Source organism: Ranitomeya imitator, chromosome 9 (genome assembly GCF_032444005.1).
Source record: "Ranitomeya imitator isolate aRanImi1 chromosome 9, aRanImi1.pri, whole genome shotgun sequence".
Taxonomy (NCBI): Eukaryota; Metazoa; Chordata; class Amphibia; order Anura; family Dendrobatidae; genus Ranitomeya; species Ranitomeya imitator.
This window is the reverse complement of record NC_091290.1, coordinates 150,101,013-150,113,219: the sequence shown is the minus strand read 5'-3', so window position 1 is coordinate 150,113,219 and position 12,207 is coordinate 150,101,013. Positions and strand designations below refer to the sequence as shown.

The 12,207-nt window shown below is 40.8% G+C and overlaps 1 protein-coding gene across 1 annotated transcript in view; it reads left to right on the top strand.

Annotated features, from left to right (window-relative positions):
• BANP (BTG3 associated nuclear protein) overlaps window positions 1-12,207 on the top strand; it is a 369,258-nt gene that overhangs the window by 241,768 nt on the left and 115,283 nt on the right. The gene's annotated exons all lie outside the window — the stretch shown is intronic.

Below are 12,207 nucleotides of genomic sequence, written 5' to 3'. Positions count from 1 at the left end.
GGGAAAGATGCCCTAATGAGAGAAATGTTTACTATGAGGTGTAAAGGGAGAATAACACTGGTCAACACCAAAAATTCATCAGCAAAGGTCATCTGTGTGTATTATGGAGTTTGATGCGCTTAGTTTTGGTCTATCACATAAAGTGTCTGAGATAGAAGTATTTTTGTTCTTGTGTTCTTTCTGTCTTTTCAATGTATGTTGTTTTTGCTATGTCATTCCCATTTCTTTGCTTGTCTTACTTAATTGTGAGTTTTCTTACAGGGACAACATGAGTAAAGGTTTTATTGAGTTTATGGGAAGGAGTCTTGACTGTACAGTCAACCAATGGCTGCTTCTTGGGAAGTCACATGTTATGGGGAGGATTTAACTGTTATGAGGCGGTAAGATCTGAGTCAGTCAGAATAGGATGGTGATGGCAGCAAGGACTGGTATGTGAGACTGACAGGAGACCGGCCTCTACTGGGATCTGAGTCTGCCACAGGGAGAAAGAAGGGAAGGCAGTGGACAGCCGCCATTGTGAGACTGACAGGAGACCGGCCTCTACTGGGATCTAAGTCTGCCACAGGGAGAAAAAAGGGAAGGCAGCGGACAGCCACCATTGTGAGACTGACAGGAGACCGGCCTCTACTGGGATCTGAGTCTGCCACAGGGAGAAAAAAGGGAAGGCAGTGGACAGCTGCCATTGTGAGACTGACAGGAGACCGGCCTCTACTGGGATCTAAGTCTGCCACAGGGAGAAAAAAGGGAAGGCAGTGGACAGCTGCCATTGTGAGACTGACAGGAGACCGGCCTCTACAGGGATCTGTGCCCTGCCATAGGGAGAAAGAAGGGAAGGCAGCGGACAGCCGCCATTGTGGGAGGATTTTCACTGCATTTGTGGGATGGCAAATTGTCTTAGAGAAAAAAATGGCTCAGCCACTGAGGTGTAACTGAGTGAGGGTCTCCACAGAGAGAGAATCTGAAAGCAGCCAATATTACACAGAGAAACTGCCTGTCTGCATATGATCATCTGTAAGGAACAGGTTGACCTGTTTACCTCACAACTGTATATAGTTATCTACCAGATTACCTTCAGTAAAATCAGTTGTAAATACAAGCTGCCTCCGTCATCTCTGTTGAAATCTACTATATAATTGTCTAAGGGTCACTTCTGTCTGTCTGTCACGGATATTCATTGGTTGCGGCCTCTGTCTGTCATTGATATCCAAGTTGCTGATTGGCCGTGGCAAAAAGCCCATGACCATTGCCGTGACCAATCAGTGACTGCCATAGTCTGGCAGCGAAATGTCCGCTGCTTTACTGCCCTGCAGTCAGCGCTGAGCGCTCACACAGGGTTAATGCTAGCATTAACGGACCGCGGTGTAATGCACTCCGTTACTGCAGCTATTAACCCTGTGTGACCAACTTTTTACTATTGATGCTGTGTATGCAGCATCAATAGTAAAAAGATCTAATGTTACAAATACTAATATTTTTAAAAAAAGGTTATTCTCACCCTCCGACGTTGCGCGCTGTCCTTAGCAGTGCAAGCAGCAAGTGTTGGTGCCAAGGATGCTATGTGAGAAGGACCTGCTGTGATGTTACGGTCATGTGATGGTGAGGTCATCACAGGTTCTGCGCTCATACCAACCTTGGGACTGGAAGCGGCCGCGTGCACCGCACACAGGCGCCAGGACTTCAAGGGCTCTTTGGAAGGTGTTTTTTTTTTTTTTTTTATTTTAAGTCTTTTTTAACCACGCATATAGTGCTCACATTGCTATATACTACATGGGCTGTGTTACATACTGCGTGGGCTCTGTTATATACTATGTGGCTGGGCAATATATTACGTGGTTTTGTTATATACTATGTTGACTGTGCAATATAGTAAATGGCTTTGTTATATACTATGTGGCTGTGCAATATACTATGTGCCTCTACAATATTCTACGTGGCTATGTTATAAACTATGTGACTCTGCTATATACTACTTCACTGACCAATATACTTTGTAGCTGTGCAATACACTACGTGGCTGTGCAATATACTTTATACCTGTGTAATACACTACGTTGCTGTGTTTTATACTAGGTAGCTTTGTTATATACTACAAAAGAATAAAAGAAACTTGCAGAAATGAAGGGATCAACAAGACAAAAATAGATCAAATTTTATTCAATGTCTTTAAACCACACAGCTTAAATGTAAAAATATCTAAAAGCACCCTTGTCAAATCTGTGACTGATCATGCGGCGATTTTGTATTGAGCGATGCCTTTGTTGTTACCAAGGCGACTGCGCTTGCGCAATGGGGCTGGTGCTGTTGCATCTCTATGGGGATTTCTTGTCATGCGCATTAGTGACTTCTGGGACGCCAAGGAAATACCATGCTAGTGCCTGTACTCCAGTGTGACTTGTGCCACAGCTCCAATGATTCCTATAATTTGTAAGTGCTATATATACTACTGTCTGCAGGTTACTACACTACTTTACCCCTGATGAAGTCAATTAGGTGATGATACGTGTTGGGTGGGCTACATGGGAGCCGATTCTCCTTGTTCTCCATTTTAATTCCTTCAGCCATATACGGAGTGAAGAAAAGCATGCACCGAATATGGATGAAGCCAGAAAAGAAAAACGGATATCAGGGAGTAGCTAGAATAAATCAATTTTATTTATGTGTAACAGACAGTAACCAAAAGATATTTATTATACATGTTAAAATAATGGATATGTATACTCTTACAATACGCTTTGTTTACGTGCACATGTCAAAGGAAAAATATAAAATAATTGGTACTAGGCAGGTCAAACAATATATATTATTACCGAAAATATACTGGATACCCCAAAAGGAATTAGTAAGCATAAAAATAGGGATCATATATAGGAAAAAATAAGAATACGGATCATATGTCAAAATAAAAAATGTAAAAATATATATGTCTACAAACCTCTAAAATATAGAGGAGAGCACAAAAAACAGTAGTGTAAAAAAAAATAATAAGTAATAAGGTGTAAAAAAGTGTGTAAAAAAGGTTAAAAAAGTTGAGTAAAAAGAAAAAAGATATGTGTATGTCAAATTATGAAAGGTATATATTGCCTCACAAATAGTGTGATATAATTCATAAACTGTGATCCTTACAAAAAAGTGCTGCGTGCTAATAATAAGGTGCTCTAGGCATATAAGGTATGCAAAGTATAAGTCAGAAAGTGCAATGTGCCATTTTATGTCAGGTATGGTTTATAGTATGTGCCCAGCAAGGTCTCCTTCAAAGAGAAAGGAAATGCTTAGTAAATATATGATCCAATACTACTTACTTATAATCAGATAGGGTACATATATCCAGGACTGCCAGTATAGGACTGTGTGCACACTTTTTTACACCTTATTAGTTATAATTTTTTGACACTATTGTTTTTTGTGCTGTCCTCTATATATTTTAGGTTTTTAGACATATATATTTTTACATTTTTTATTTTCACATATGATCCGTATTATTATTTTTTCCTATATATTATCCCTATTTTTATGCTTACTAATTCCTTTTGGGGTATCCAGTATATTTTCGGTAATAATATATATTGTTTGACCTGCCTAGTACCAATTATTTTATATTTTTCCTTTGACATGTGCACGTAAACAAAGCGTATGGTAAGAGTATACATATCCATTATTTTAACATGTATAATAAATATCTTTTGGTTACTGTCTGTTACACATAAATGAAATTGATTTATTCTAGGTACTCCCTGATATCCGTTTTTCTTTTCTGGTTTGATCCATATTCGGTGCATGCTTTTCTCCATTCCTGTAGTGTTTTTACTATTTCCTTTTTGGCACAAGTGGTGGATTGGTTTACTGTTTGTTATTTTATTTGGGAATAGATCATTGAGATATTGATTATTTTGTATTGGTAACACTTAATCCTACTCTTGTGTTTGCTGTGAATAATATACAGAGTGAGAGCATGTCCATTAGGAGCTTATGTTTGTGTATCTCTATTTTTGCTTGATTAATTTTTTGTTTGCTCAACTATGTTGTTTGTCCATTGGGATGCTTATATGGGTATGGTACCAAATTGTTATCTGTGCTTTTAGGTTATTGATATTTATTTCTCCTGTTTATTGGGCTATTACTGGAATGGCACTTTGCACCTTTTTGCCTATATTGGTTACCAATTCACAATTAAAGGGCTGTTTATGGGTAAAATCAGATGTAACTATGTGTATTGGCTATTATATGACTCATGACGAGATTTTATAATGGACTTTTCCTCCATGTGTATTTTTCTTTGTCTTTCTGTATTGCTTTTTCTTTTTTTGTATTCTTGTGTCATTTGTTGTTTTAATTTTTTTTGGGAAATGCTTTGTGCTTCTGATTGGATAATAGACTTTGTAGAGAAGTGATCACTTAGGATTGGTGTCTGATTGGTGTGTGGTGTGTGGGTATGTATGGCCAAAGATCTTTTTTTAGATTAGATTTGCTTTTTGTTGATTCAATTTATTGTCTAAAGTGTCCGTGGCATGTAATGGATTTAAGGTGGTCACACTTCTTGTCAATGTGTTTGAAATTAGTTGCTTGAGTAAGGGTACCGTCACACAGTGGCATTTTGATCGCTACGACGGCACGATCCGTGACGCTCCAGCATCGTAACAATATCGCTCCAGCGTCGTAGACTGCTGTCACACTTTGCAATGTACGACGCTGGAGCGATAATTTCATGACGTATTTGCGATGTAGAAGCCGTTGGTTACTATGCGCACATCGTATACAATATCGTGCACACCTTTGTTACACCATGCGATCATGCCGCCACAGCGGGACACTAGACGACGAAAGAAAGTTTCAAACGATCTGCTACGACGTACGATTCTCAGCGGGGTCCCTGATCGCAGGAGCGTGTCAGACACAGCGAGATCGCTGGAACGTCACGAATTGTGCTGTTGTAGTGATCAAAATGCCACTGTGTGACGGTATCCTAACTGGTGGGCTGACAATGGTCTGGGTCTGACTTATATCCAAGTTTTCTAGATTGTGGCTGAAAACTGATCTGTTAGGCTACTTTTGAACTTGTGTTTTTAGTAATCTGTTGCCTTTTTTTTTTTTGTGAAAAAATGGATGCTGCAAATGTGCTTGTAGGATGTGTTTTTTGTTCATAGACTTGTATTGGTGATGGATTGTGATGGATGGCCACATGTTGTGTCTGTTGTGTAATGGATCTGTTGTGTTTTTGTGGCCCTTTGTCACCAAAAGACTTTAAATGTGTGGTTTTTTTGTATGTTGCGTCTGTCATTTCTGACTGTGTATGTGTGGCTGGAACTCTGTCCCCTCCTCCCTGTGTTATAGACTGGGAAGTGGATATGTTGATAAACTGCATCTGGTGAGTCCAATTTTCACAATGTTCATCTGTATGTTGGGCTGGTGCATTGTGACGGCCCTGTATTGTCACAAGTGTGAAAGAGGCCTTAAGGTACCGCCACACTAAGTGACGCTGCAGTGATACTGACAATGATGTTGATCGCTGCAGTGTCGTTGTTTGGTTGCTGGAGAGCTGTCACACAGACCGCTCTCCAGCGACCATCGATCCTGAAGTCCCCAGGTTACTAGGGTAAACATCGGGTTACTAATCGCGGCCCTGGGCTTAGTAACCTGTTATTTACCCTGGTTACCAGTGAACACATTGCTGGATTGGCCTCACACATGCTGATCCAGTGATGACAGCGTGAGATTAGCGACCATAAAAAGGTCCTGATCATTCCCCAATGACCAATGATCTCCCAGCAGGGGCTTGATTGTTTGTTGCTGTCATGCATAATGAGATATTTAGTGGGATAGTTGCAACGATATTGTTCTGTGTGAAGGTACCTTTACACACATTTGTGTGTGACTATTTTATCTTTGCTTGTTTTTTATAATTGCTAATTGTCCCCTCCTGTGTGTAATGAGTCTTCCTGTTTCCCTCCTCTTCCTGTTGACACCTGGCCTAGTTGACGAGCACTTAGGTGAGTATATATGTAGGGTGCTAGGTCTGTGTGACCGTGGTCTGTCTATGAAGTATGTCGTTTAAGTATGCAGCAGAAATAACACCAGAAATAGAACCAGAATAGAACAGCACGAAAAACTCTGTAAGTAGATGAACTACAATTCACACTCAACTTCCACTTTGGCCTCCATTAAGCCTCACTCTCCTTCTCCCACCTGCTCACAATCTCTCTGCTGCTAACATATCTCAAAATCCGTAACTCACACAACTCATACCACATTATTTCCACCTTCTAACATTCACAAACACAAATAAACAACTAAAATCTCACCCACTGCAAATTTGTGTCCGGAACACAAACACCACAAACTTCCTCAATTTGTGTCACTCTGAAATGCCCACTCCATTTGCAAACAAACAAACACCATACAATTCACAAACTCTTAACCTCTTCTCATTTTTCATTCCTAGCCCTGACCAAAACATGGCTCACACCCGCCACCACAACCTCCCCTCCCCCTCTATCTGACCAGCACCTAATCACTTTCTCATCTCCCATGTCCAGCAACACGCGCACACACACACAAACTTGACACACATAGACACCCACACACACTCTCTAACTCTATCCTACCACTGGCATCCAGATCCTCACAACACAAACATTGCCACTAGTTTCAACAATGCCACTCTTGTAGCAGCCATCAACTCAGTTACCCTTGTCATACATAACAAAGTGCAACCAATCAATACACAACCATGGCACAATAACATCACTACAAAGATTCAGAAAGTATCCACAATTGACCAGCAACATTGGAAGAAAACACATTCACCAGATGAGTCCACTGCATTCAAACAAGCAACGCTCACTTTTAAATCAGCCCTCACCTCTTCCAAACAAGCCTACTTTACACCCCTTGTATCTTTCTTATCCCACAACCCTAAACACTTGTTCAACACTTAACTCCCTCCTCTGCCCACCACTGCCCCCTCAAACTTCCTTCATCTCTGCCAAGGAAATCTATCTTATTTTTGAATTCCATGGAAAACAAAGCAAATCTTTGTTGTCCAAACACCACAACCCATTTCTATACCAAACCAATACCTTAACCCCATAACTTCCCTCTCAAAAATCCATCAAGGGGGGAGCTTGCTCATCCTCTCTCACCACTTGTACACTTTACCCCATCCCACCTCCTCCACAACCTCAGCACTACAACAATCCCAACCCAAACACATCTCTTCAATCTTCTGCTAAATTCTGATACCTTCCCCTCTGCTTTCAAAAAACCACAAGCCCACATATCCTCAAAAACCCCATCCCTTGACACGAGCATTATGTCCAGCTATCCCCCAGATCTTTGCCCCCAATTGCTTCCAAACTACTTGAGCAGCACATCCATGATGAACTTTCCTCTCATTCTCTATACTCCTCCTTCTAGTCCTGTCTTCTACTTTCAACACAGTTGACCACTGCCTCCTAATACAGATCCTCTCCTCCTTTGGTGTCAAAGACCTCACCCTATCCTGGATATCCTCATACCTTACCAACCAAACATTTAGCATCTCACACTCCCATACTACCTCTTCAAGTCACCCCCTCTATGTTGGAGTCCCCCAAGGCTCTGTCCTAGGACCCTTACTCTTCTCAATCAATACCCTTGACCTGGAACAACTCATAATGTCCCACAGCTTCCAGTAGCACCTCTATGCTGATGACACTCAGATCTACCTCTCTGCTGTCCAGAATCCCAGAGTATCTATCAGCCATATCCTCCTTCTCCTCTCGCCTTCCCCAAACTCAATGTGGACAAATCTGAACTCATTATGTTGCTTACATCTCACACACCTTCCCTACCTGATCTATCACAATAAATAAAATCACACTTTCCCCTGTCCCGGTAATCCGCTACCTCAGAGCAACCCTGGACTCTGCCCTGTCCTTCAAAACGCACATCCAAGCTCTCGCCACCTCCTGTCACCTCCAGCTCAATAACATTTAAAAAAAACTTACAACCTGGAATGACCAGACGGTCACCTCAACACCATTAGTGCTACTGTAACCCCCAACCTGTCTCCTTCCCCATAATCCTGTAGAATGTAAGCCCTCAAGGGCAGGGTCCTCACCCCTCTGTATCAGTCTGTCATTGTTAGTTTGTACAATATTTGTATTTTGATAGAACCCCATCTCATGGATAACACCATGGAATTAATGCATAATAATATAATTAGTGTTATGTGTATCTAGTTTACTGTGCTTCAATTACACTAAGAAAAAAAAAAAGGCTGTGGGGTTCACCCCTAATTGTGATAACCAGCCCAGGTAAAGCAGACAGTTGTGGACCCTTCACAACCTAACAATACAAGCCATCAGCTACAAAAGAACTGACACATCACATTAGATACTCCAGTTTAAAATTTTTTTTTATTGAAATAAAGACTCAAAAACAACATTCCCTAGCTCACTAATTTCTTGTAACAAAAAAAAAAAAAAACACCTAGGCACATCCACCATAGTCCTGGGAATCTGACGTAGTCCAGAAATGAATACCTGAAAAACATAAAAAGAAAGAAGTAAACACAAGAGACTGTCCCTCAGTCACAAATCCAGCATAGTCCAGCATTTCCCAGAATCCGGTGACTGTGAATAACAGTCAATCTCCTGCTAATCACAGTCTCCAGGTACTGACAAGGTCTCCCTGGACACAATGAGCCACCAAGGCCTAATGAGGGGGGGAAGAGGATGACTAATTATACGCACATAAAAATGGACAATATTACAGATTTGGTGGTGAAAAAACAAAAAAAAGGACCCATAAAACCACAGAAGCTATTATTAGACATATCCCATAGTGACGTACCTGGAGTGGGCTGGACACAGTCAGTACATAGGGGCAGTGAACGTTATCTGGGCTCTTCCAGCAGACTGTCACCTACTGTCTAATGTGGTTGTCTGTATGCTACCATCGGTGCTTACAGTTTTTCTTCACAAAATCCCATAACAATGGCACATTACTGACATCGCCACATCTATACTAGTACAATCAAGCTTTATCACTATCCTATATATTCACACTGAGAAAGAAACATTACTCCAGCGCTGCCATGTTCATTAATCTAGCCTCACATAACATAAAATAAAACATGATCAAAGAGTATTACTTAATCCAAAAAGGGCACAATAAAACCTCCAGCTTATGGAAACAACCAGCCATCTGTGGAAAAATACAAAATATTATGGGTCTTTGAAAATGGTGGGATTTTGAATTTTGAGCACAATTAGTAATACTTAAAAGAAACTAATTATATTTAAAATTGTCATTATCATAATGACCCACACAAAAAAACAAAAAAATGGTGTTTAAGAAAATAAACATTCAGAATCAATTATTTTGTGTTAGTTTCACCTCCAAAAAAGTGTGAGGAGAAGCCATCTGTACCTCTAAACGGGAACAATGAAAACAACATCTTGTCACTCCAAAAATAAGGTTTCCGATAGTTCTGGCTGATTGCAAAATTAAAAAATGTATTACGTTCACAATAACAATTATTTGGCTTCAAAATGTACATTCTTTGTACTAAAATAATAAAACATTAAACTATACCAATTTGATATTACAAATTAAGTTTAGATTAGTTTCAAATGGAAAAAACTACAGAAATGCAGTTTTTGCAAACTCTTCACAAAAACACTTAAAGTTAAATCTTCTAGTTAGAGATTTTGTAGGACTCATTTCGCAGGACTAGTTCAGTGGTCAGGACAATGTCCCTGATAACCACCTCCCACCGCCTGTCATCAGTGGTGCTTCTGTTGAATAGCCAGCTTGGTAAAATGTCATCAAAAGAAAAGCCTTCCAACTTCCAGGAGGCAAAGCCAATGAATGCCTACATTCTAATAGAACTCTCTGAATGGGGTCGATAGGCGCAAGCAGCGACACAACGCAAAGCAGCAGAACTCCAAAGGGAGAGCCAGGACTCCCAGGACCACGCTACTCACCAGGCTTGGAGAAGACCACAGGAGGCTTCACACCAGATCGGTGTCCATCTGCGTGTTAGACAGGAATACATTAGTGACTATACACCATGGATAAATTCGTGGGCAAAAATAGCAAGGAAATACACCCTCAACACATACACAAACTGCAAGTTCCCCAACACAGCTGGCAAGTGATACAGCACAGACGACCCATAGCCCAAACTGTAATGGACCATCTAATGCCAGACATTGACAACCGGCTGGCGGCTTTCCAGGCCTCGCTAGAGATGATAGTGTCACAAGTCAGTACACAGAAAGCGCGTCTCACAGAGCAAAGAGTTCTCATCTGGAGGACACTGCAAAACACATTACAGCAAGACTAAAGAAAAACACTTCTTTTCTATTGGACAAGGTCGATAACCTAGAAAATAGACTTTATCACAAAAATTTAATGCTGGTGGGCCTCCCCAAATCAGTCCCATCATCTGATCTCATTAACATCACATCACAATGGCTTCGGAAAGCGTGGAATTTAAACACAGCACTATCAGGATGGAAAGAGAACACCGTGTGGGTCCACCAAGGAATGGCAAAAAAGACAAACCACAACCGGTCATCTTTAGGGCCCTGGACTTTGAAGATAAGCTACACATACTATCAGACTTCAGGAAAAAAATGAAGTTAGCCTATCACAACAACTAGCACCTCCTTTTTCAGGACTACACCTCAGGCCTAGAGGCAAAACATAAAATATTAAACCTAGCATGCAAAATCCTGGTGGATGACAACATTCGATTTGGACTACAAAAATCCAGAATTATTTACAACATGCAAACTCCCATATTATTTTCAGGCAGGAACGCATTGGGTAAAGAAAAACATCCATCCGTCTTTAGCAAAAAGTATACGGTATACGCAGAGGCCTCATGTTAAAAAACAAAGGGGAGCAGCTAGACTGTTTAAAAAAGGTATCAACCGTGACATTCAAGATGTTGTGGCAGATCCTCAAGGAAGATTTCTGTTGGTTAAACATAACATAGAAGAGGTTACTTACTGTTTGGTCAATGTGTATGCACCTAATGTTTTTGATCCTCAATTTCAAGCGCAATTAATGACAACCATAACCGGCTGGGAAACATTCAATTTAATAGTAGGGGGGGGACTTAAGTGAGGTCCATGACGTGCTATTAGATAGGTCCAACCCCCACACCTCACACCAGGCATCACAGAGCGGTTACATGCAGTCACTATTGGGTCATCTGGGATTGACTGACATATGGAGACTGCAACACCCCATAGAGAGGGATTATTCAGATTACTATCATCTACACCATTCCCATGCTCGGTTGGACTGCTGGTTGCTGGCCACATCTATGTTGTCATTGGTGCCCCAATAAGATATTTGGATCATCCATATATCATTCAGGCCCCTGTGACTTTTAGATCCCGCTTGGAGAGCCCAATGAAGAGGGAGAGAATTCGGGGAATTCATACATATTTAGATACATCAAATGACTTCAGAGCATTACTGCAAACCTCTTGGGACACTTATAAGAATGACAATCGGGAACAGAGCCAAAATGCTCCCTTATTTTGGCCAGCCTCCAAAGCTGTGATAACGAGACAAGTGATCTCCTACATAAGCAAAAAAAAAAGGAAGAAATCAGTACAAAACACCATAAAAACACAAAGGCTACTGACACAAGCATACAGCAACTTTAAAGACAACAATACTCCCATTAACAAACAAAAATTCTTGGAGACAAAAGAAGTAGCAGACACATTAGCACGCGAAAGGGCAATGCAGAATTTAGACTACCAAAAGCATATGTATTTTAAATAGGGTAACAAGCCAAAACGGTTGGTAGCATCCCTTACTAAACCTTCACAACACAAACTAGGATAAATAGGATTCATATAAAACGTGGCCAGACAACATCTCAAAACGAGGAGATAGTGGACTAGTTTTGGACTTTTTTTTAGCTACTTATATGAGGAGGGTGTAGGGAGACTCGACAGAGGCTCATGCTTTTTCCAGAGCAACCTTACTCACAGAAGAACAAAGAAGAGCTCTTAGCACACCCAGCACTCCAACGGAGGTGGTCAACCCATTAATACCCTAAGTATATCTAAATCTCCTGGACCGAATGGGGTTGGTAATTAGCATAACAAAATATTAAGACCTGCAGTAGGCCCGCACCTATGCAAGGTGTTCAATGGAATGGTGAGAGGTGGTAAATTACATGACCCGTTTAATGAGGCT